This window comes from Sorex araneus, chromosome 2, assembly GCF_027595985.1.
Source record: "Sorex araneus isolate mSorAra2 chromosome 2, mSorAra2.pri, whole genome shotgun sequence".
Lineage (NCBI taxonomy): Eukaryota > Metazoa > Chordata > Mammalia > Eulipotyphla > Soricidae > Sorex > Sorex araneus.
The window spans coordinates 32,971,538-32,996,638 of NC_073303.1; the positions used below are offsets into that span (position 1 = coordinate 32,971,538).

General features: G+C 43.0%; 1 pseudogene; it reads left to right on the top strand.

Annotated features, from left to right (window-relative positions):
• The first annotated feature begins 1,034 nt into the window (after positions 1–1,034).
• LOC101553114 (PWWP domain-containing protein 2A-like) overlaps positions 1,035–25,101 on the top strand; it is a 31,777-nt pseudogene continuing 7,710 nt past the window's right edge.

The following is a 25,101-nucleotide window of genomic DNA, read 5'->3' on the forward strand; positions in this document are numbered from 1 at the left end:
TTAAGGAAAGTCTCTAATTTGAAATATAAAACCTTCTCTATGAAGCAAGGTCAGATACCTAATACATTGCAGAAAGCAAAACAATTTCAAATATTCTCACTAAAATACTAAAAACATATCACCTATTAAAAACAAATAAAAGAGCACCACTTTTAAAAAGAAACATCTGTCACGGTCAATCCGTTGCTCATCGATTTGCTCGAGCAGGCACCAGTAACATCTCCATCGTGAGACTTGTTGTTACTGTTTTTGGCATATCAAATACGCCACGGGTAGCTTGCCAGGCTCTGCCATGCGGGCAAGATACTCTCAGTAGCTTGCCGGCCTCTCCGAGAGAGGCGGAGGAATCGAACCTGGGTCGGCGGCGTGCAAGGAGAACGTCCTGTGCTATCGCTCCCGCCCTCAAAAAAGAAACATGCAGACAGTAAAAGAGATCTCTTTGAAATAAGGGGGAGGAGGGATATTGGAAAGATTGAAAGAATTTAGAAGGAGCTAGAAATATAGTACAGTGTGTAAGGAGTTTGCCTGGCACACAGCCAACACAGGTTTGATACCCAGCACCTTATACGGCTCCCCAAGGTCTGCCAGGAGTGATGCCTGAAAAAGCCCTGAACACAACTGGGTGTGGCCCCCAAACAAACACAAACATAAGAAGAACCTTTAGAAGATGAGAAATTCTCTCCAAAAGAAAAATAAAATGACAAGAGTAGGAAGAGAGCGAGAAATGAATGTAAGAAATTTCGTGTACCGGGAAGGCCTAGGGAACCCAGCGGAGCAGCGGGAGCTGGAGGAGGGAGAAGCCGGGAAGGAATGGGCGGCCGCGGCTGCAGAGGCGGGAGCGGGGCGCGGGCGAGGCCGAGAGGGAGCCCCTTCCGGGCAGCGAGAGGGCACGACACCCCTCTGGCTAGATGGCCAGGCCCAAGGTCGGGAGCGGGCGCCGGCGCCCTCGGGAGCCGCCTGTGCGGCCCGGAGTCGGCGCCGCCTTGAGAAGCAGCGCCCGGAGGGAGACCGGGCCCCGCCCAGCCCTCCTGGACCACCGCAGCCAGGAGGCGCTCGTGGTGTCATTTCGCCTCGGGATCCTCATGGATTTGTCCCAAAGGAACCATGCAGCTCCACTATAATACATTCCCAGACGGGCGAGAGGTCAAGTGTGAAGTCAGTGGTGCTGTTCCCAGTGACCCGTCTCCCAACCCACCTCCTGGGCCCAGGCTGGCAGAGAGCCTGTGCGCTTCCAAACTGCCACCTCTCTGCCATGAAGGAGCACCTTTTTTTTTTTTTTTTAAACGGATTCACTGTGAAATACAGTTACAAAGCTTTCGTGTTTGAGTTTCAGTCACACCCATCAAACACCCATCAATATGATGTAGGCAGAGAGACAGGGAAGACCCCCCCCTCCCAAGGCAAAGGCAAAAGCCAACCTTGCAGAAAACAGGAAAAAACAGGAACTAAGGCCTGTTAAGACCTTCACCAGGGGCCAGCAACAGACACACAGAAGCTCCCGCAGGAACAAAAGCCGCCAGGAAAGGAATTTCAAAGAAGACCCGTTCCCAACCCCCTGGTAACCTCCTTAGCAACGGACTTTGACCTAGGTAGAAGCCCACGTGGGAGCAGATTGGAGAAACCCTATAAAGGCCACCTTGGACAAAGGAAGGGTGCCTCGGATATGCTGCCTGAGCCCATGTGATGCTTGCTCCCCATGACAGAGCACATGTGCCGCCCGCATCTCCCCTCCCCGCTTTTGAGATGTAGACTTTTGTGCTTTCCTGTCTAATGCTGGGGTGTGTGTAGGGGCTCTCTGTCCCTGAAGAAGCCAGGGTTCTCTCTTGAGTGCTTTACTCTCCACTCTCTCCCACTTTTTCTTCCTCCTTCCCTCCAAAACCTCCAAATAAAATCTATTTTACTTCACTGCTTCTCTACTCCTGAAATTCCTTTCTGCGAGCGAGACAAGAACCCAGTAACCCTGGATCCCGAGTAGCAGAGGCGGATCAGGAGAAAGTGATTGTCTTTCTCCTCCCCACTCCACATGAGCCACCGGTGGGGTCCACCGACATCACCTCCACCAGTGCACGCTTTCCACCACCAATGTCCCCAGTATCCGCCCCCACACACCCATCCCAACCCTCCCCCTGCCTGTATGACAAACAATTTCCCCCATACTCTCTTTCTACTTTTGGGCATTATGGTTTGCAATACAGATACTGAGATGTTTGGTCCTTTATCTACTTTCAGTACATATCTCCCATCCAGAACTGTCTCTCCAATCATCATTGATTTAGTAATCCCTTCTCTATTCCAGCTGCCTTCCAGCTCATGAAACAGGCTGCCAACTATGGAGCAATCGTTCTGGCCCTGTCTCTACTGTCCTTGAGTGTCAGCCTCATATTATGTTATTTTATATTCCAGAAAATATCTTTTATATTATACCCTACCTCTCCCTCTGGGAAAGCTAGCAAGCTACTGAGAGCTTCCTGCCCACATGGGACAGCCTCGCAAGCTTCCCATGGTGTATCCGTATGCCAAAGCCAGTAATAAGCTGGATCTCATTCCCCTGACCCTAAAAGAGCATCCAATGCGGCATCGTTGGGAAGGCCAAGTAGAGAGAGGCTTCTAAAATCTCAGGGATTGGACAAATGGAGAGGTTACTGAGACCACTTGAGAAATTTAACGATCAACAGGATTTTGTGATTCGTGATATTCCAGAAATGAATGTAGTCATTCTATGTCTGTCCCCATGAAGGAGCACCTTGTCCTTCCCCGTTTATCAGGGACATATAATAACCAGTCAATACCTTAGCCGTCGCCTCAGAAAATTAAGCAACCCAAATGGAGAACATACGGGGAAGAGCCTACTTCAATAACGAATGCTATTAAGTTATGGCCTAAGCAAGTCCTCTGTGACAAATACAAAAACAGTATGGTCACAGGAAAAAAGGAAATTCTGAAGAGTAGCAATGCCAGTGACTCTTCGAAATATGAAGATGAAAAAACGTGAAGAACATGAAACTGTGACTACTGTCAACAAAAAACCAAAAATTGACCTTAAAGTGGATAGGAAAAACCAAAATGAAAGTCAGAAAAGAAATGCTGTGGTGAAGGCTTCAAATATCACCACCAGCAAGAGCAGAGAGTAGGTTTCTGCTCAGGTGAATATGCCAAAAACCCAGTTAAGCACTAAAAAGGTGCTCCAGAGTAATGAACATGGATCATGCGAAAGCTTGAGAAGTGTTGAAAATTGCCAAAGAAAAGGCATAGAAGAAGCAAAGCGAGACCTCACGTCCCAAAACGCACACTCTCTGAAGTCCATTTCAGCCGCTGCTGCCAGAATCCGAACTCAGGTTTCTTGTGGTTAAAACTGCAGAGGTACTGGAATGAGGAGAATGATTCTTCCCTGAAAACGGGACTGCAGAAAATGCTGAGTGGCAAGATGGCCCCCAAGTCCCCGTCCCACTGCACCTCTACCCACTCAGCAGGTCTCAACAAGTGGCAGCTAATGCATCAGACAGTGACGAGTCCTGCTGCTTCATTAGTGTCTGACAGACCATCGTGGATTCAGACTGAGGGCATTGACGTTAACAGGGAGACGGGCAGCACAGACATTAGCAGGTTTCATGGACCTGTACCAAAACCCAGAGCGAACACCAGAGACTGAATTGAGTTGGAGAATCACTTTTTTTTTCCTTTTTGGGTCACACCCAGTGATGCACAGGGGTTATTCCTGGCTCTGCACTCAGGAATTACTCCTGGCGGTGCTCAGGGGACCATATGGGATACTGGGAATCGAACCTGGGTCAGCCGCGTGCAAGGTAAATGCCCTACTTGCCGTGCTATCGTTCCAGACCAAACTTTTTCTTTTTTAATGATTGGAAATACCAGATGAACCTGTTAGTACATTTCAAAGGCATTTTTAGATTGATGGTTCTGTACTTTTATTTTTTTTATTTTATTTTTTTTTAATTCCATGTTTTCTTTTGCTTGAATTCTTTATTTTATTTTTTTTTTTTTTGCTTTTTGGGTCACACCCGGCGATGCCCAGGGGTTACTCCTGTCTCTGCACTCAGGAATCACCCCTAGCTGTGCTCAGGAGACCATATGGGATGCTGGGAATCGAACCCGGGTCGGCCTTGTGCAAGGCAAACACTCTACCAGCTGTTCTATCACTCCAGCCCCCGGTTCTGTACTTTTAATAATAAAACTGAAGTTTTTTATGGCAATACTGATTTATTTTTTTAAACCAGGAAGATAGCCCATATTGGTTACTTAATACAAAAAAAGGTGGGGGGGGAATACCAAAAAGAATTTTACAAACTTCATTTCAAATATCATAACGGTGAAGTGAGCATTGGAGGAAGTGTTCCCAGATATCCGTAAATTTACTGTTATGATTTGGAATTCTTTAACCCCACACTCAGAATTAGCAGAAAGTTCTGGGTGAGAGTCTTAGAACACTTTTACTATCCTTGCTTGGGATTGAGTTCTTGTACAACTCAAAAAGATAAGGTAGGCAATTTTGCTTTTTGTGTGTTTAAAACAAATTCTCCTCTCACTACAGGTAATCAAAGTTCTGGTCGCAGTCTAGAACTTGTCTTTCTTTGGAAACTCACAACGCAGTTATACAACTGACCCCGTCCTCTCAGGCCTTGCTGTGGGACTGCTCCAGGTCAGCACTGAGTCTTTTGGATATTGAACCACTTCGGCACCTTTCTGGCTCACTTGAGAACGAGGTGATTTCCCAAGCTGAGATGGATTGCACAACTAGATTTTAAACGAAGCAGAGAATTATTGGGGTTACTTCCCTGTGGTTCTGGTACTCCAATGATTCTTATGTTGTTCCTCTTGAAGTCATCCCCCAGGGCTCTGATTCGCTCTATAGCCATTTTGAGGTCTTTGGCCATGATTTGTTGCTGTCTGTAAGCTTTCTGCAGCTCATCCTCAAGCTCGCTGATTCTGTCTTCGGCTGTAGTCATTCTGCTGTTGAGGGCATCTAGTGATATTTTTATTTCATCTACCGATTGCTTTATTTGTGAGACTTCCGTTCGAAGGTTTGAAATTTCTGCTCTCATTTCTGCTCTCATTTCTTCCTGTATTTTCTTGGTAGACCGTTCCAGCGCTTGATTCATCTCCTCCCTTAATTTATTGGATGTCTGTTCCATAGTTGCTTGGAGTAGGTCGACTCTCCTCCATATTTCCTCTCTGAATTGTTTATCTGAGAGGTCGTAGATGTTGGGAGACTGTTTTGAGGTTTCTAGTATCTTTTCTTCTCCCTCTCTTGGTGGAGGGGATTTTCGCTGTTTCTTCATATTGTCACGGAAGTGCAGAGCTGGAACCTTGTAGTTCTTTATTCCTCTTCCTTTTTGTGGGAAGAAGGGGCTCCGATTGTGCTAAACTTCCCTTATTCACTGATAGCTTTTATAGTGTCAGCCTAAGCTAATGGCTATTTTGCGTAAATGTTTGAGCTCACAAAAGTGAGTTTTGAAAGGAATACACAGTACGGATTGAGCTGAGGTAGCAAAGAATAACTGCGGCCGCGTTAGCGGCCGCCGCTCCGGAAAGAAGCCACGCCCACTTTTTAGGCCACGCCCCCTGAGATGAGGACACGCCCCTAAGCAGCAGAGTGGGGATTGGTCAGGATCAGACGGCGGCGGCGGACAGGTGCCAGGCAGGGGCTTCAGGAGAAGCCCCGAGCCGCGGCGGGCAGGGGGCGGGGAGGGGACTTCTCTGCGCTGAGGCAGGCTCTCCAAGGGATTGCCTGTTTACCTGCAGGATGGAGATTGGTCAGGATCCGACGGCGGCGGCGGACAGGTGCCAGGCAGGGGCTTCAGGAGAAGCCCCGAGCCGCGGCGGGCAGGGGGCGGGGAGGGGACTTCTCACGAAGCAGAGAATTAATTATGCTGAAGTGGCCAAGAAGAAATTTAAGGCAGGGTTGGAGTGATAGTACAGCAGGTAGGGTGTTTGCCTTGCACGAGGCCAACCTGGGTTCAATTCCCAGCTTTCCATATGGTCCCCCGAATACCGCCAGGAGTAATTCCTGAGTGCAAACCAGGAGTAACCCCTATGCATCACCAGGTGTGACCCAAAAAGCAAAAAAAGAAAAAAATTAAGGCAAAGAAATTGTTTAAAACCCATCTAAATATATTTTTCCTTCTAAACCATACTTTCATTTTTTAAACATGAAACTTGGTGGTGTTTAGAATCTAGACATCTCATGCTGCTGTTTCACAACACTGCTTTAGATGCTTAATATTTAAGCTTTGATTCATGCTGCCTGTTTCCAAACCTTCAAAGCATATTTCATTTTGTAGACTTGAATGAAAATAATGGTTTCTCATGTGAAGTATGCTGAGACTTAAATGTTCAAGAACATTGTTGTAATGTTTATCTAATAAAGTCTTGATTTTTTTCTTAAAAAAAAAAGAAAGAAAATTACAGTATCTTAACAGTATTGCAAACCACAATCCCTAAAAGGAAAAAAGAAAGAGGAGGAAGAGGAGGAGGAGGAGGAGAAAGAGGAAGTATGTAAGTGGGTAGGGTGGTGGGGGTAGAGGGAAGAAGGGAAACTGGGAATATTGGTAATGGGAAATGTACACTGGTGAAGGGACAGGTGTTGGAACGTTATATGACTGAAACCCAATCATGAACAACTTTGTAACTGTATCTCACGGTGAGGAAAGAAAAGGAAGGAAGGAAGGAAGGAAGGAAGGAAGGAAGGAAGGAAGGAAGGAAGGAAGGAAGGAAGGAAGGGAGGGAGGGAGGGAGGGAGGGAGGGAGGGAGGGAGGGAGGGAAGATCAACAATATGAGAAAGGTAATTTCTGGAAGGCAGTAAAGGAAAACTATACAACAGGAGCTGAGCAGCAGACCTAAAAAACATAGATGCTTCTTCATGGGACTTATCAAGGAAAAAGTAAAACTGCTAAATTGACTATGTGTACTGATAAAAAGTGGGTACTGTTTTCCAAAAAAATATTTAATCAACATTACCCTCAGCAGTGTATAAGGGTTCATTTTCCCCAAGTCCTTGCCAATATTGGTTGTTTGACTGCTTTTTGGTTTTTTTTTTTTAATGTGTACCAGTCTCACTGGTGTGAGGTGATATCTCATTGTTGGTGTTTTGGACTCTATTCTATACCATACATAAAATCAAATCAACATAGACTGAAAACTTAACTCGTTGTTTTGATCTGTAGTGATACATGATGCAAAGTATCATTTATACTATATTCATATACCTATTAGCAATCTATATATCTTCTTTGAGGTAGTTTTTATTCATCTCTTCTAATTTTAGTGGTGCTATTTTTATCTTGTTCAGTTTTATGGTATTTCAATATCTTAAACATTAACTCTTGTCAGATGAGTGGTGGGAAAATATTTTCTCCTAGTCTGTGCAGCACCTTTTTATTCTGGACATCATTTCTTTTGTGGTACAGAGCCCTTTAATTTGTTGTAGTCTCATTTGTTTATTATTGATTCTGTTTGTATTAAACCATTGAAGATACCTCTAGAGTCAAAGTAGTAAAGGATCCTTCCTATGTTTTAATCAATATAATTTATGGATTCAGACCTGATATTCAGACCTTTTTTTTGGGGGGGGGGGAATCACACCCGGCAGTGCACAGGGGTTACTTCTGGCTTTGCACTCAAGAATTACTCCTGGCAGTGCTCAGGGGACCATATGGGACGCTGGGAATGAAACCCGGGTCGGCCTTGTGCAAGGCAAATGCCCTACCCACTGTAGGGTATGGCTCCAGCCCCTGATATTGAGGTCTTTAATCGAGTTTGAATTGACTTTTGTGCATGGCCTGAGATGGGATCTGTTGTTTTGTTTGTTTGTATATTTTTGTTTTACATGTTACTTTACATGTAAAGTACACGTTACATGTAAAGTACACTTTACATGTAAAGTACATGTTACCAACTAGTTACATGTAACACGTTACCAACTAGTTACATGTTCCAGCACCTTGTGTTGAAGAGGTTTTTCTTACTACACCTTACACTTTTAGCTCCTTTGTCAAAGATTAGCTAACCAGGATCTATCTCTGGGCTCTCAATTTTATTCCATTGGTCTAAAAGTGTGTTCTTATTTTAGTTACTGGTATAATAGCCTTCATCTTTTTTCCCCTAGCATTAAGTTTGGCGAGGGGTGAGGGGAGGCATATTACTCTATATAAATCACAGCAGCAGTTGGTATAGGTCTTTCTAAAACACCATGGATATTTTAATAGGAGCTAGCTATATTGAATCTGTACATTTTCTGGGTAGTATTTTCATTATGGAGATATAAATCCTTCAATACATGAACAGGGAATGGATGCATTTCCATTCCCTTGAGTCATTTCTTTTAGCACTTACTTATATGTCTTTCTCCTCTTTTATTTTTCTTTTTTTGGGTCACATCCAGTGATGCACAGGAGATACTGCTGGCTCTGCACTTAGGAATTACTCCTGGTGGTGCTCGGGAGACCATATGGGATGCAGGGAATCGAACCCCAGTTGGCCGAGTGCAAGGTAAATGCCCTACACACTGTGCTATTGCTCCAGCCCCGCTTTCATCTCTTTTGTTTAGCTGATTCCCAAGTACTTGATTTTTTTACCTTTGGTTTTGGAGCTACATTTGGCAGTGCTCAGGGCTCACTCCTGCCTCTGCACACAGGGATTACTAGTTGTGGAATATGGAGGACCATATGGGGTCCTGGGGATAGAACCTTGGGGATAGTACCTCGATCAGTTATGTGCAAAGCAAGGGCCTACCTGCTATACTATATTTCCAGCCCCAGTACTTGATTTTTTGAGATGCAGTTGTGATGGTATTTTTAAAATTTCTCCCTTCTATTTTATTGTTTGCATATAGGAATGCCACAGTTTCTGCAACTGATTTTGTTAGCCTAGCATTGTATTGTATATATAAATTTACTATTTCTAGAATTTTTGTTAGAATTATTAGAGTTTTGTAGTTATAGTATTATGACATATGAAAATAGTGATAGTTTGACTTATTTTCCCATCTGGATGCCATGAATGTCTCCTTCTTGCAACTAACTTGGAAAACAATATGGGTACTTTCTCAAAAACTAAGAATAAAGCTTCCATATGACCCAGCAGTTCCACTTCTTGAAATACACCCCAAGAGCCCACAAACTCTATTCGAAAAAGATATATGTACTTTTATGTCATCACAGCACTATTCACAATAACTGAAATATAGAGACCAATCCAAGAGTCCAAGAACAGAAGATTGGATAAAGAAATCACTACATACACACAATGGAATATTATTCAGCTATAAAAAACGAGATGATGCAATTTGGCATTATGTGGCTGGATTTGAAGTGAGCCATAAATAGAAAGACAGATATAGAATGACCTCTCTAATATGGAATATAAAGCCACAAATAAAGAAATAACAAATAAACAAAGGCATCCAAACCTGACAGCAGGTCCACAGAACTGAACTAACCATGATGGAGAAATTGAGGTGAGGGAGATATATTGGGGGACTCTGAGATAAAGGTGGAAAGAAGTGGACACTCTGGTGGAAAGTGGGATGTTGAAATATATGCATGAAGCCCTATCACTAACAGTATTGTAAATCACAGTGATTAAATTTTTTTAATATTTAAAAGAAGTGTATACTTCTAGTGTATGTTTTGGAGTGAATTAAAATATTGAAGAAAAGTAAACAAATAAAAATGAAGCTACTACTAAAAGCTAGAAAAAGTATAAAAGGAAAGTAGTAATATTTTGATATATAACCCAGACATAAATATTATTTGTATAGTTATAATATAAACATTAATTTAACACCAGGAACTTGAGAAATATTTTGGGAGAGTTAGGGGATGAGTATGAGATGTACATATGCAGGAGAGTTCTAAGACTTAAATCCTCTTTTTCATTCACAGAAAGTCAATAAATCATTCCTGAAGCTGTCCAAAAAGGAGTCAGGCAGGCTCTAAGGCTTTATTACACGCAGGCGTCATCCTTGCTTTCCCAGAATGATTTCTATGCCTGACCCAAAAACATAGAAGAACGGGAGGTAAGAAGTGGAAATAGAGGGGCTGGAGAGATAGCACAGCGGGTAGGGTGTTTGCTTTGCACGCGGCCGACCCGGGTTCAAATCCCAGCGTCCCATATGGTCCCCTGAGCATGACCAGGGGTAATTCCTGAGTGCAAAGCCAGGAGTAACCCCTGTGCATTGCCAGGTGTGACCCAAAAAGAAAAAAAAAAAAAGAAGTGGAAATAGAAAATGTAAAGAACTTCATAAGAAGGTCAAGTGATGGGGACAGGGAGATAGCTCCAAGGGCTGGAGTGCTGGGCTGGACAGCAGAAACCCAGACCCTGTTTCTGACACTGCCTGTTCCCCTAAGCACTGCTGGGGTTACTCTGGTGACTCCTAGTACTGCTGGGCGCAAGCAGCATTGGAACTGAGTAACAGTGGAAGTTGCCCCAGGGTCCCTTGGACACTACTTTGGGGAAACCCTGGGGGGAAAAAAAGAATGATGAAGGAGAGTGGAGGCACAGCAGTGGCTAGGGAGTAATCTGGGTAAGAGGAAAATAGTTAACCAACTCCACGGTCTCTGTCATTTGATAGGCTCAAGTTTGCTAACAAACAGGTGTAGGCAACACCCAAAGTTATTGCATCAGATCATAGGGCCATGGGCACAATCCTAGAACCCAGATTTTAATAATAGCCCTGTGGGTCAGAGATAAGCTTCAGTAAGAAAATACATGCCATAACTAGAATAGAGAAGGGATCACAAAGCCAGTGATGTTTGGAGAGATAGGGATAGGAGAGGTGTGCTGAAAGTAGATAATGGACCAAACGTGATAGCCTCTCAGTATTTATGTTGCAAACCATAATGCCCCATAATGAGGGAAATTGTCTGTCATAGAGGCAGCAGGAGGGTTGATGTGTGTGTGGGATGAATACTGGGGACATTGATGATGGAAAATGTGCACTGGTGGGGGGATGAGTGTTCAATCATTGTATGACTGAAACTCAAACATGAAAGCTTTGTTAACTGTATCTCAAGGTGATCCAATAAAAAAATAATTAATTAAAATAAATTAAAAAAAAATAAAAGAAAATACATGTCAGGGCTGGAGCGATAGCACAACGGGTAGGGCGTTTGCCTTACATGTGGCCGAGCCGGGTTCGATTCCCAGCATTCTATATGGTCCCCTGAGCACCGCCAGGAGTAGTTCCTGAGTGCATGAGCCAGGAGTAACCCCTGTGCAACACTGGGTGTGACCCAAAAAGCAAAAAAAAAAAAAAAGTCTTTTTTTTTTAGGAGCCATTTTATTTATTTATTTATTTATTTATTTATTTATTTATTGAATCACCATGTGGGAAGTTACAAAGTGTTCAGACTTAAGTCTCAGTTATACAATGATCAAACACCCATCCCCTCACCAGTGCACATATTCCACCACCAAGAACCCCAGTATACATCCCCTCCCACCTCCTACCCCCCCGCCTGTGTAGTTGATAATTTTCACTTTACTTTCTCTTTACTTTGATTACATTCAATATTTCCACAAAAAAACTCACTATTATTGTTTGGAGTTCTACCCCCAAAATCAGATCTGCTGAAAAAGAAGCATTTGATCATTTGTTTTTCATTGCTGATAATGAAGAGATACGAGGTCGGTTTTGGATTTCTGTAAAAAAATACATTTCTTTTGTATGCACAAGACCTAGGTTCAATCCACAGACTGAAAAAAAATTCCCTTGAGTTATGCTTATGTCATTGAACTAGAGATTATTTAGTGCTGCTGAGAAGGATCCAATAAAGGTGGAAAGTTGGGGCTGGAGCGATAGCACAGCGGGTAGGGTGTTTACCTTGCACATGGCTGACCCGGGTTCTATTCCCAGCATCCCATATGGTCCCTTGAGCACAGCCAGCAGTGATTCCTGAGTGCAGAGCCAGGAGTAACTCCTGTGCATCGCCAGGTGTGACCCAAAAAGGAAAAAAAAGGTGGAGAGAGGGAAAAAAAGACAGGAGGAAGAGAAACCCACCGACAGTCTCAGATGGAGGAATTCATCTTTGCGAATACATCATGTTGGAGTATGGGAGTGGGGAGGGGTCGAGTTACTTCACAGAAATGGTGGAATGGTGCAACTAAATATGTCTGTCTTTGATACTAGGCTGGGTGTTCAATAAAGGCAGGTGCTGTGGCTTTTCATACACTAGCAAGTATCACTTTCATGGTCCAAAATGTGGCAGTGCCTGAATCAGGTGCAGACTCCCCATCAATGTGTGTCAAATGACTACAAGAATGACATGTTCTGTGTGATTTAGAGGGAGAGACTTGTTTAAAATCATAGTTTTAGGATTGACATTGGGGATTAGGACAAGTTAGAGAGGGCTGTGAAGTCATTTGTAGGCAGAGAATAACTGAGGTGCTCAGGACCAAGGAACAGACAAGAATTGGGAAGAAAAATTAAACACTTAAAAGAAGGAAAGCCAGAGCAGAATTAGAAGCAAATCCAGAAAAAAAAGATTAAAATGCAATATCTCTTAATAAAAAAGGAAGTAATACATTTTAATAAAACTAAGGAAAGGGAAAATAACCCCACAATCTTGTACATCATTTAACCTAGATCTTTTCTTTCTACTCTGCATTTCTCTCTTCTCTGGGTGCCACCCAAAATAAGAACAAAAGAAAAACACAAGCCAATTAGCCTGGCCTCTAGTAATGAAGAAAGAGCCATTAATAGTGTAAGAAATCCAAGACAAGGGGTCAGCTGGACCAGTTCAGGAAGTCAGTTGGAATCACACAAAACCCCTGATTCACTTCTCCCTCAGGCTATTTCCTCTCATGACCACCCCTTCATTGCTGCTAGCACCCCAGTTTTCTTGGTGGTCAACCATCATCTTGCTTCTCCCAAGGAAATTTTGAGGGCTAGAGATTGAATTTGAACACAGGCAATATTAAAAGAAGGAATACTTTCATTTTGGAGTAATATTTTGACTCTAATTGGGAAAGAAGGATGCTATTAGACAAAAGAAGTTCCAGTGTGTGTGTGTGTGTGTGTGTGTGTGTGTGTGTGTGTGTAGCAGTAGCGGTGGGACATAGCATGTTTTCAAGAAAGTGAGGCCCTCTTGTGTTCACATTCACAGCTGGGGAGGTAGTGATGGATTCACAGCATTATTGGATCTGGGGTCAGCTCTAGCTTTTGCAGCAATGGGCGAAAGAGTAAATTATATTTGCTTTTAGAAGAGGAACCATGCTTGGTCTAGAGACCCTTTATCCCTCAGATCTCTGGTCTCCACACCTCTCCCCTTCATTACTACTTAAGTCACTTACCCCATCCTCGGAGTGCAAAAAGGAGTAGCAGCAAGAACTGGAAAGCAGGGGAGACTTTTTCTTTCTTCATCTCAAAATGTTTCACAGGGGAATTTGTCATCCAGAAGAACACCAAACTGCAAAACTAAAGAATTAATGGACATGCATTTTCCCCTGGGTTTTCTAGAAATTACAGTTGCAGGGGAAAAAAGGGTCAACAGATACCAGGAGTGGGGGAGGAGAGAGCACCACCATTGGATATCTAAGTTTTCTTTTTTTTCTCATGGCCATATCTAATGCATTTATATCTGCTATGTGGTGAGGGAAGCCAGAGCTCTGGGCCCTCCCTTTCCAGGGAGGGGCATCTCTGTACTCTACTTTCTGCATCTCAGGGCTGTTTGGAGAAATGTACTCACAGGAATCAAGGTGGAGAAGAGGGGTGAGTCCATTAATCAAAAACGTTACAAGCATGAAGAGGAGCAGGGAGGGAAGTCGAATGAGGGGATCAAGCTTGTCAGCTGGAAGGGACCCACCTTTTGAACCAGAAGTGATCTGAAACCTGTTTTATTGGGACATGCCACATTTCTAAAGCAGAAGACTTTGTAGAAGGAAAGAGGAAGAGAATAATAGAGAGCAAATGAAACAAATGCATTGGGTCTCTAAAGGAAGAGCCCCAAACATGCTTGCAGTCTTTCCCAGTTTGTATTTTCACTGGACTCCCCAAGAATGTGAAGGTGGACCTTCAGTAAATCCCTCACTTCTGATATTAAGTGGGGTTGATGGAAGTGTGTATGTACAACACCGCCAGTTTCCCATGTCTATTTTTGACAATGGTCAGGGATCCTAACTAGAGAGTTCCTGTTTCTAGACCTCACTGCTAAAAGTGGCTGAAATTTACATCAGGAAAGTGAGATGTACAAGGGCCATAGTCTGCTATAACTCATAGGACTTAACTCTTTATTCCACATATAATAGGAGGGCTTTGGTAAGGGATGGGGATATGGATTTCAGCTTTCCAAGTATTCGTAATTCAATATCATTTCCTTTTACACGAACCTTTTTTGGCACAAATACTGGAAGACTTCATTTATAAAAAAAAAATAATATAGAATGAAGTCTTTTCTGGTGATTAAGTCAAAGTAGGAGCTTCCTGTGGGGGCATTATTGCTGCAGATAGGCCCAGGGCACCTCTATGAACCGTAGTTAGATTATTGGAACATGGCAATGTATTTAGATGAAAATCAGCAACTTGAACTCTGAAGATGTACTGACTTTGCACATTTTTGGCATATATTTAATGTCTCCATTAAAAAATATAATTCTTGCCCATTTCTCCGCGCCCGCACCCCCAGAATGACTGACGAAGAGGAAGGAGCTGCTTGGGACACCAGCAGCCCACCAGCAACCTGCAGTATGTGACTTGAGAGTTTCCGCCAGGTCCCCCGTGCGGAAATCTCTCTCTCTCTCCTTCAACTTTTTCCCTGGACTTTAGACAGAAACCCAAAACCGCACGGCTACTGCCGCGGCCGCGCAACCTAATGTCATCTTAGTATCAGCAATATGTAATGGTTCCTTCTTAATGGGTCGGACTTTTGTGGGTGATCCTAACAAGAATAGTAAGTATTTTGTTGAAATATTGAAGGCAATCAAAATGGTAGCCATCTCTCTAGACTGAACTAAGCTATATCCCCACGCCAGCTGAGAAGAAATATCCTTCTTTCTCGGGAAGAAACGTGGTGTGGTGTCAAACATAGTGTGATGTCCATTAAGCAAACAGACCTGGTGGCGTGGGAATGGGAAATAAGGGGGAAAATTATGTACATGGACCAGCGGGACGCTGGTGGTATCTCGAGCCGGAGCCGATATCAGTGCAAGACCTTTGGTTCCAGAAACTGCTTGTAGACACTCTACTAGACTATCAACTAAGCTAGAGCCCCACGCCGCCTGATGACGGGAAATAATCATCCTCTTCGGTTTTTTTCCCTTTGTCAGACAGCGTGGCGATTACTAAACAGGCGTGAACTCGGTGGCGCGGGGCAAGGGGGAAAAAGAAAAGTTATGTAACAAACAGCAGGACTTAATATCTCTATATTCTTAGCAATGGAGAACTATCAAATGCCTCATTGGCAATAGGACTGTCTTTTTCTTTTTGGGGGGAAACCCCAGCAACGGTAGTGAGTTGTGTGTTGAAACATGGAATGTAATCGAGATAAGCGTAAATGAAGTGAAACTTATCACGTACAAGGGTGGGGACTTGGGAGGTGGGAGGGGGCGGCAGATATACTGGGGGGGTTGGTGATGGAAGATGGGCACTGGTGAAGGGAAGGGTGTTTGAATATTGTATAACTGACATAATCCTGAGAACTTTGTAACCCTCCACTTGGTGATTCAATAAAAAAAATAATAATAATAATAATTCTTTTTTATAAATATACTTATTTATAATTGTACCTATCATGATTTGCCCCCCTCACTCTACAGTCTATCCAAATACCCAGTCTCCCGAATATACTGCTTCTCCATTGGCTGGTGCAATTCAGTGGAGAGCTGAGACTAAACCCCAGTTTAGGAAACATGCAGTTGACTTTCTGTGGTAATCCTGGGAATAGCCTGAGAAGGGATGAAGGGGAGCAGCATGGAATTTGCTCTGGGAGTGGGTTGTGACAATGTAAGGGTGAAACTGACGCCATGACAGGCGGCAGAAATCAGCAAAATCGGCTAGGACTAAGATTCCATTATCATTTGTATCATTTGTCATCCAGTTGCTCATAGATTTGCTCGAGTGGACACCAGTAACATCTCCATTCGTCCCTGTCAAGTGCTAGTATAGCCCAATGGCTTCTGCTTGCTCCAGGAATACCAGGAGCCTCAAGCCGTTCATTGAGGGTTTTGATGAAGTCTGGCCATCTCCTAGGTGGGCAGCCAGGCGTTCTTTTGACATCCTGTGGAATCTAGTTGGTAATAGCTCTAGTCCAGCGGTCATCTCTAAATCACATTACATGTCTGGCCCATCTGATTTTCAACACCTTGGCAAATGAGACAGCGTCCCTGATTCTTGACCGTCGACAGAGGTCAGAACTTCAGATTCCTTCTCTCACTTGAGTGAAACATGATCCTCCAAGCATAGCTCTTTTGATTCCTCTTTGGGATACCCAAATAGTGTTCTCATCCTGTTTTTGTAGGGCCCAGATCTCTGAGAAGTATGTTAGTGCAGGAAGAATTATGGAGTTGAAAAGGTGTGCCCAGAGCCGGTGGTTCTTCAATGCTCTTGAAGGCGTTCCATGCTGCTCTCTTCTTCCTGTGCAGCTCAGGTGCTAGGTCATTCATCATGTTGAGTTCTTGACCTAGGTAAACAGAACTGCTGTATTCGGAGATGTTTGTTCCATTGAGAGCAAGTGGAACATCAGGAACTAGTCCGTTTCTCATGAACATTGTCTTCGTGACGTTCAGTTGCAGTCCGACGTTTCCACACTCACGTTCAAAGTCGGCCAGCATTCGTCCCACTTGGCTGATATTTAGTGTTATTAGAACAATGTCATCAGCAAAGCAGAGGTGGTGTAGTTGCCAACCGTCTATCTTCACTCCCATTCCTTCCCATTCCAGTCATTGCATGACGTTCTCAAGGATGGCACTGAAGAGTTTTGGTGAAATGGTATCACTCTGTTGAACCCCTCTCTTAACATCGATGATCACTTCCTTGTAGAATGGTGAGATCCTGGTGGTGAATCTGTAATACAGCTCATGGAGGATCTTGATGTACTGAGTTTGAATGCCCTGTTTGGCCAGGGATTCAATGACTGCTTCAGTCTCAACAGAATCAAAGGCCTTCTTTAAATCAATGAATGTTAAAGTGGCATCTTGAATTCTCGCAAAACCTCAATGAGCTTGGTCACCGTGAGGATATGGTCGATCATGCTGAATCCTTTCAGAACCTGGCTTGTCCTTCTTCTAGTGTTTTACCAATCCTCGAGTGAATAACTTGTAGACAATGGATAACAGGCAGATTGGGCGATAGTTGCCGATACTGTGGATGTCTCCCTTCTTGTACAACAGAACGGTCCTGCTGGTTTTCCATTGGGAAGGAAACTTGCATTCAGACAGGTAGCGTGTGAAGAGCCGACCCAGTGTATTGACGAGTACTGGTGGCAGATTCTTCAGGTGTTTGGGTCTGGCCTTGTCTGGACTGGGTGCTGTATACTTCTTTACCAATGAAATGGCATGTCGGAGTTTAGAAGCGAGAAAGCTGGGAATGACATATCCATCCTGTGGAATTTGGTATGTGGGCAGGTGAACATGGCTATCAAAGAGATCTAAATAGAAGTCATGGATAACCTCCTTTGCCATTGCTCTTCTGGAAGATGCGATAGATCCATTAGGACATCAGAGGTCAGTCATCTTGGTCTTGTAGTTGACAAAGGACAAGGAAGGACAGGCAGGTGTTGCGAATACTTTTCCCAACTCCTGACTTCTGTTGCATCAGCCAACACTGCTGTTTTTCTGTCTTTGAGGTCTTCCTTTATCACTTCTCTGATAAATTTCCAAAAAGAGGGATCTTTTTGTGGCTTTCTCTCTCTTGGCGTTCCTCACCCAATCATGGAGGTGCTGAACCAGTCAATTGTATTCCTTGTCGATGTTGTCAACAATGGCATCTTCCCATATTGCCGCAATAGTGCCAAAGAGCTCCCAGTTGGTGGTCGTTCTGGGAGTTCTCTTCTTAAACTTTGCAGCCTTCCACCAATATCCCCAGTATGCCCCCTCTTTTCACCCTTCCCCTGCATCCATGGTAGACAATATTCTCCATACTCTCTCTCTACTTTTGAACATTATGATTGTAACCCAAACATGAAAGCTTGTAACTATCTCACAGTTATTCAATAAAATTTAAAAAACAAAACAAAACAAAACTTTGCAGCCCTTTCTCCCTGCTTCATGAAGTATAATTTTGCACAAAGGAGATGTTGGTCTGATCCTGTTTGGAATTTTTGGACAATAGTGACATTGGTCAGGCAAAACTGTCAATTGAATATGATGTGATCAATTTTGTTGTGGAACTGTCCACCGGGAGACTCCCATGTCCAACATTTAGATTCAGCCTTCTGGAATTGTGAGTTACCATGGATGGTCTTGGTCAACATGATGAACTCAGACAGTTTCTCACCTTGTTTGTTCCGTTCTAGACTGTGGGTCCCGATGTGGAGTTCTTCGGGCTGCCTTTTTGGTCCTATCTTGGCGCTAAAATCACCGACAATGACCTTGTAGAAGGTGTGGTCTTCTTTACAGAATTTTTTCAGCTCCACGTAGAACTTCTCAATTTCTTCTATGTCGTAGTTGGATGTCGGTGCGTATACGACGAAGATAGAAACTTCCGGAAATGAGCCACACCTATTCAAACTTAAGGATCTGATTAGGGTTTTTAGGCATTCAAACGAATCAATTCAATATGCCAATATGCCAAAAACAGTAACCGTAATGGACCTCATTCCCCGACCCTGGAAGAGCCCCTAATACAGCAACGTTGAGAAGGACAAACAAGGTGAGGCTGTTAAAATCTCAGGGCCGAACTAGGCTGCCAAAACGAAGAAGGACTAAAATGACTGCACTTTTAACACACGTACGCTGGCATCGGTAGCATCCACTGAGGACCTGATAGTGCAAGTGCAGAAGACCAAATATGACATCATTGGATTGACCAAGACGAGAAGGCATCGATCACATCATACCGTTTTCAACACTGGAGAAGAACTGTTTCTTGGACCTTGCAACAGTAGAGGCATCGGTGGTTCAGTGTCCTCGTCAACATGAACTTGGCCATGAGCATTGATTCGTTTGAATACCAGGTTCCATTAAGAAACTAAAACAGTTTCAATTTCCCAGCAATGAAATGAAGTGTAAGTAGCCAACTTGAACCCACCTGGGAAAGTTCCTGGGCCTAGCAAGTGGGCTCAATCAATCACTATGCCCTAGTCAAAGTGTCCTAGAAGTTGTCTTTTGTTAACCCTAAAGGAATTAGAAGCATGTGTAACCACAAAATGCTAGTGGAAACTATTGTTTAACTATTGCCTGATTACTGTTACCCTAGACACTTGCCAAAACACCTTTGTTTGGTTGCTAAGCAAGATTTCTTTCTAAAACAATAAGGCATGTACTGTTTATGTAATCAAACCCTATATAAAATGCTCGCTGCATTGTAGGGAGCCGCTTTACAAGTCTGGCTCTTATTTCCTAGTAAAACTGGGCCTGGCTCTTCTGATCAAACAGAGGCTTGTAGCAAGGTTGCCACTATGGTCGCCATTTGTTTCTCAATAGCCTATGCATGTAACAAAAGGACATGTCAATCTGCATTTGTATGGGGGTCCAGACACACATACCATACCATTTCCTCCCAGTAGAGAAGTGTAAGTATGGTAACTGCCAGTAGAATAAACTGTCTCTCTCCTCTTCCTTCTGGCTCTGTGTCTGTTCATTGGGCTGCGTCCCCTCCTCAGCCCCACGAAAGGGTCCTCCCTGCTGGACAGGACGGGACCCCCACACTGCATGAAGTAGGGGTCGCTATCAAGAGAACACTCTGTGGGTGAGATAGTTGACCCCAGTACACTGGAATAAAACTCCTACTGCTTTTGCATTATCAAGTTCTTGTTTCTGTCCATCTCGCCACTTGGGAACCCATAGTCCTAGGCTTAACAACAAAGCTTCCGAAGAAAAAGAAAATACAGTATATCTAAATAGATAATATTCTAGCATGTACCAGCTTGTTGCCCTTCATTTAGGATATAGAAGAAATGTGCATGAGGTTAGGGAAAATATGAATTTATACTTGGCTATCTAACTTAGAAAATTAGATTTTGAATTATCTCTTTATCTGCATCCTGAAATTTTCTGCACCCCAGGGAAATGCATAGGAATAGAGAACCTAGAAATAAAAAGTGGGTGACTATGAAAGGGGAATTAGAAAAGTAAAGCTAGTCTGATTTTCTAGTTCTGATGTCCTCTCAGAGAGAAAAATTTAGATTATTTTCTTTAAAGTAATCCTCAAGTTGATAACCTGTATCTATATCTACTTATCTATACATGTATAATGTTGAAGAGCTGGAAATGGCGACATACAATACCGAAGGCGTACACAGTACTCTTCAGAAAGTCTTAGTTTACCTACGTGAGTGCATCGGCCTCCATCTGAAACACTTTCTGCTGGACCAAGAGGGTAAAAGCATGAGGTCTAAAAGGAACCACACTCAACCTTGCCCACTTTCGGGTCTTCTTATTTGGTCAAGCATGCTTGGTGAGCTGCTGCTTTGTCAGATGAAAACACAGGTAGTCCTGTGTTATGAAGGTTGAGAAACATTGCTTCCCAACTCACAGACATGCTCCAGTTGCTAGGAGTAAAGAGGTCTTTACAGCTCTACCATGTGAGTTAATCTCTAGCAAAATTACTCACACGGTTCACTCCCTTTTTATCTTCCTCTTTGTCAAAGTGGCCTTTGAGTCACTTAGTGTTTATCTTTAGAAATCAGCATTTTTATATACATGGTGTGTCTGGTAGTAATATTTGAGCAGGGTTTTTTTAAATGTAATTTATTTTCCGTTATCATTCACCTGTTAAAAGTAGGTAGGTAAATCAACAGCTTTACTGTAGAATATTTACATTTGTAGTTAGTGAACCCTTTCGAACTGCAGTCTCAAATCTCTCTTCTCCACTGTTCCTTTACTTTCTCTCCTCAGTCATTTCTTGTCTTCTTTTCTTTTTTGGGGGGTGGGGGGTTGGGGAGAGAAGGGAGACGTCTCCCAAGCAGTGCTCAGGGTACCAGACACTCCCAGCAACACTTCACTAGTCAGGCCAGAGGCTAAATGTGCTACGAAACTGCTCAGGCCCAACACTGCTGGGGACCACCAGGGCACCCCAGCCACACTCAGGGTTTTGAATTTTAACTTGAAAATTGTAATTTGAACTAAAATTTTAATTAAATTTTTAACCTGAATTTTAATTGGGATTGAATTTTAACTATAAAATTAAATATTATAAACTTAAAAATATGTGTTTTACCAAGAAATAGAAAGCATCAAACAATGACAAAACTTTGGTCTTGGATTGCAAAATTTATTCACCTAAAGTGGGAGGGTATTGGGGGACAAATGAAGGCCAGACTAGAGGTAGTCTAAGGATAATAGTGGAGAGTCATGGGCACTTTGGTGATGGTGAGGTGCAGTAACTTTGTACCAATGTCATTAGCTTTATTACTGTGGTCATCATATTCACTGTCACTGTAATCCCATTGTTCATCGATTTGCTCGAGCGGGCACCAATAACGTCTCCATTGTGAGACTTGTTGTTACTGTTTTTGGCATATCAAATATGCCAAATCCCCAGGCTCTGCCGTGTGGGCAAGATACTCTTGGTAGCTTGCCGGGATCTCTGAGAGGCGTGGAGAAATCAAACCTGGGTCGGCTGTGTGCAAGGCAAATGCCCTACCCACTGTGCTATTGCTCCAGCCCAGCAATCTGGTAATCATATTACCTAAACTAAAATAAACATTTTTTTTTTTTGCTTTTTGGGTCACACCTGGAGATGCACATGGATTACTCCTGGCTTTGCACTCAGGAATTACTCCTGGCAGTGCTCAGGGGACTATATGGGATGCTGGGAATAGAACCCGGGTCGGCCGCGTGCAAGGCAAACGCCCTACCTGCTGTGCTATCACTCCAGCCCCTAAAATAAACATTTTTAATAAAATAGAACATTTATAACATTTAAATTTAAATTTTAATTTGATTGAATTTAACCCAGAGAGTGAAGATAAACACTGAGCATATCAGTTAAGGATATGCTTAATGGAATTGTAATAGAATGTCAACACTTCAAACCTAAAGACAAGGTGAAAGTATATTTGCAAATATTTAGAATTCTAAGAAAGCAACCATAATTATCAGGCAATGGGAAGAGATATTACTTACAGGATAGGTTTGTACACTACAATCATACCAACAAGTGATAGAACAAGAAAAGAGTTCCAAGTAATATGAAAACTATCTTTAAAAGTTGATATTGGACAGAGCATACAGTGGGTAAGGTGCTTGCCTTGCACATGACAAACCCAGATTTAATCTAGTACACCATCCTGTTCCTGAACTCTGCTAGGAGTTGCTGTTGAATGCAGAGCCAGGAGTAAACCAAAATAAAATAAAATAAAACTGGTATCTTAGAAGTTTGTTCCAGTGATATCTGAAGCAAAGTTAAGCGGCAAATTTAGAATGTGTTTTTCTCTTGTAAGAAGTGAAATAATTAAAAAAAATTACACACAGCTCATGAAACATTTATAAGCTTATTGAAATAATTTTAAGATTAAACTTTTTATTAAGGCATCATGATTTAAAAAGATATTTATAGTTAAGTTTCTGGCATATAATATTCCAACACCAATCCCATTACCAGTATGAACTTCCCTCTATCATTGTCTTCAACTTTTCTCCCACTCACCCCACCCTCTCCACCTTCCACCCCCTCTACCTGCTTCCTTGAGAGGCACATTGGGTGGTGAGAAGGCTGGGGCCACACCCATTACTTCTAGCTTTGTTTTGTCAGGGCTTTAGTGTTCCAGGGATTGAACCCAGATTGGCTGCATGCAAGACAAGTGCCATACCCACTATGCTATATCTCTGACAGTCACATTTTTTTTTTTGCTTTTTTTTGGGTCACACCTGGCGATGCACAGAGGTTACTCCTGGCTCTATACTCAGGAATCACCCCTGGCAGTGCTCAGGGGACCATATGGAATGCTGGGAAACAAACCCGGGTCGGCCATGTGCAAGGCAAATGCCCTACCCACTGTGCTATCACTCTAGCCTCTCTGACAGTCACATTTTTAAGTCTGGTTGTTGTCATTTAAACCTCATGCTCTGAGTTTTGTTGGTGCAATGGTTCCACACCTCTAAAGAACCAATGTGTCTGAGGCTCCTGCCTTCTGCCTCCATTACCTCTCATACACCTCTTCCTACTCCCTCACCAAAGCCCTTGGTTTCTTTCCCTAGCCCTCTCAGTTCTATAAGGACCACAGTAACTTAGGTATCCCCTTCAATACCTTGCATTCACTTGTCTTGTTATTCTATAAACCACAGATAAGTGAAATCATCTGGTATTTATCTCTCTTCTGGTTTACTTCACATTGTATGATATCCTCCAGTTTCATCCAAGTTGCAGCATACTGCATGATTTTTATTCTTCTCTACAGCAGCATAGTATTCCATTATGTCTATAGACCACATATTCATTGTCCACTCATCTGTCATTGGACACTTAGATTGATACTATTCTAGCTTTGTGTTAAGTGCTGCAATGAATGATGATGTACATATGTCCTTTTTTTTCCTTTTTTGGGTTACTCCTGGCTCTGCACTCAGGAATTACCCCTGGTGGTACTCAGAGGACCATATGGGATGCTGGAAATCGAACCCGGGTTGACTGTGTGCAAGGCAAACCCCTACCTGCTGTGCTATCTCTCCAGCCCCGTACATATGTCCTTTTTTTAAAAAAATTTTATTATATCACCATGTGGAAAGTTACAAAGTTTTCAGGTTTATGTCTCAGTTATACAATATTCAAACACCATCCCGTCACCAGTGCCCATATTCCACCACCAAAATCCCCATTATACCCCCCGCCCCCCACCCCCAACTGATGAATTTCACTTCATTTTCTCTTTACCTTGATTACGTTCCATGTTGCAAAACAAAACTCACTGTTGTTGTTGGAGTTTTCCCCAAAGACAGCCTTACTAAGGAAGCATTTGATAATTGGTTTTCCATTAAAAGATTGTATGTTTTCAGTTTTTAGAAAAGGTCGCGCGGCTCGGATGTGTTCCAGTCCCGCAACCCGGAGCCGTGTTAGTTGCAGCTCAGTGTCGCCAGGGCTCCATCTGGAGAAGGTGTACCAGCTGTACCTCCTCCGTCTGGATCCCTGGTGTTGTTGGCCCGGATTCGGGTCTGGAGCATTTCTCCGGCTGCGTTGCTCACCAGACTGTCTGGCCTCTTCTCTCCATATGTCCTTTTGAATGAATGTTTTTGTGTCCCGGGGGTAGATTCCAAGAAGTGGAATTGCTGAGTCATATAGCAACTCTATTTTCACTTTTTTGTGAAATCTTCATGCCACTTTTTCATAGGGGTTGAGCTAGACAACATTTCTATCAGTGATGGATAGGATTTCCTTTTTCAAGGTCCGAGGGATAGAACCATGAGTAGGTTGGTGGCCATGCATACAGCTAACCCAAGTTTGTTTCCCAGAATCCCATATGGTCCCCCAAGTATCACCAAGAGAATTCCTGAATGCAGAGCCAGTAGTAACTCCTGAGCATCACCCAGTATGGCTCAAAAAACAAAAGTTTCCTTTTCACCACATCCTAATAACACAGATTTTTCCCAGGTATTGATATGTGCCATTCTCACTAGTGTCATTGTCATTGTCATCTTGATTTGCATTTCCCTGAAAATAAGTGATAATGAGCACTTTTTCATATGCCTACAGGCTATTTGTCTGTCTTCTCTTCTGAAGAAAGCAATCTAAGATAGAAAAATCTCAAATAGCATCTTTATTCTGACATTTAACCCAGATATGAGCAAATAAATGTATGTGCTCTATGTGAATTTTGTTGAACACGTTTCATCATAACATTTATAGTTGCACCTATCTATCTTGTCGTGCCCTGGATTTTCTAATTGTTACAACTTAAACTCTACGTACCACAGGACTCATTACGAGATTATACAATCCTGGCAGCTCCCCCACACTTTGTATCTCTCCCAATTCAATTCCTCTGTCTTAGAAG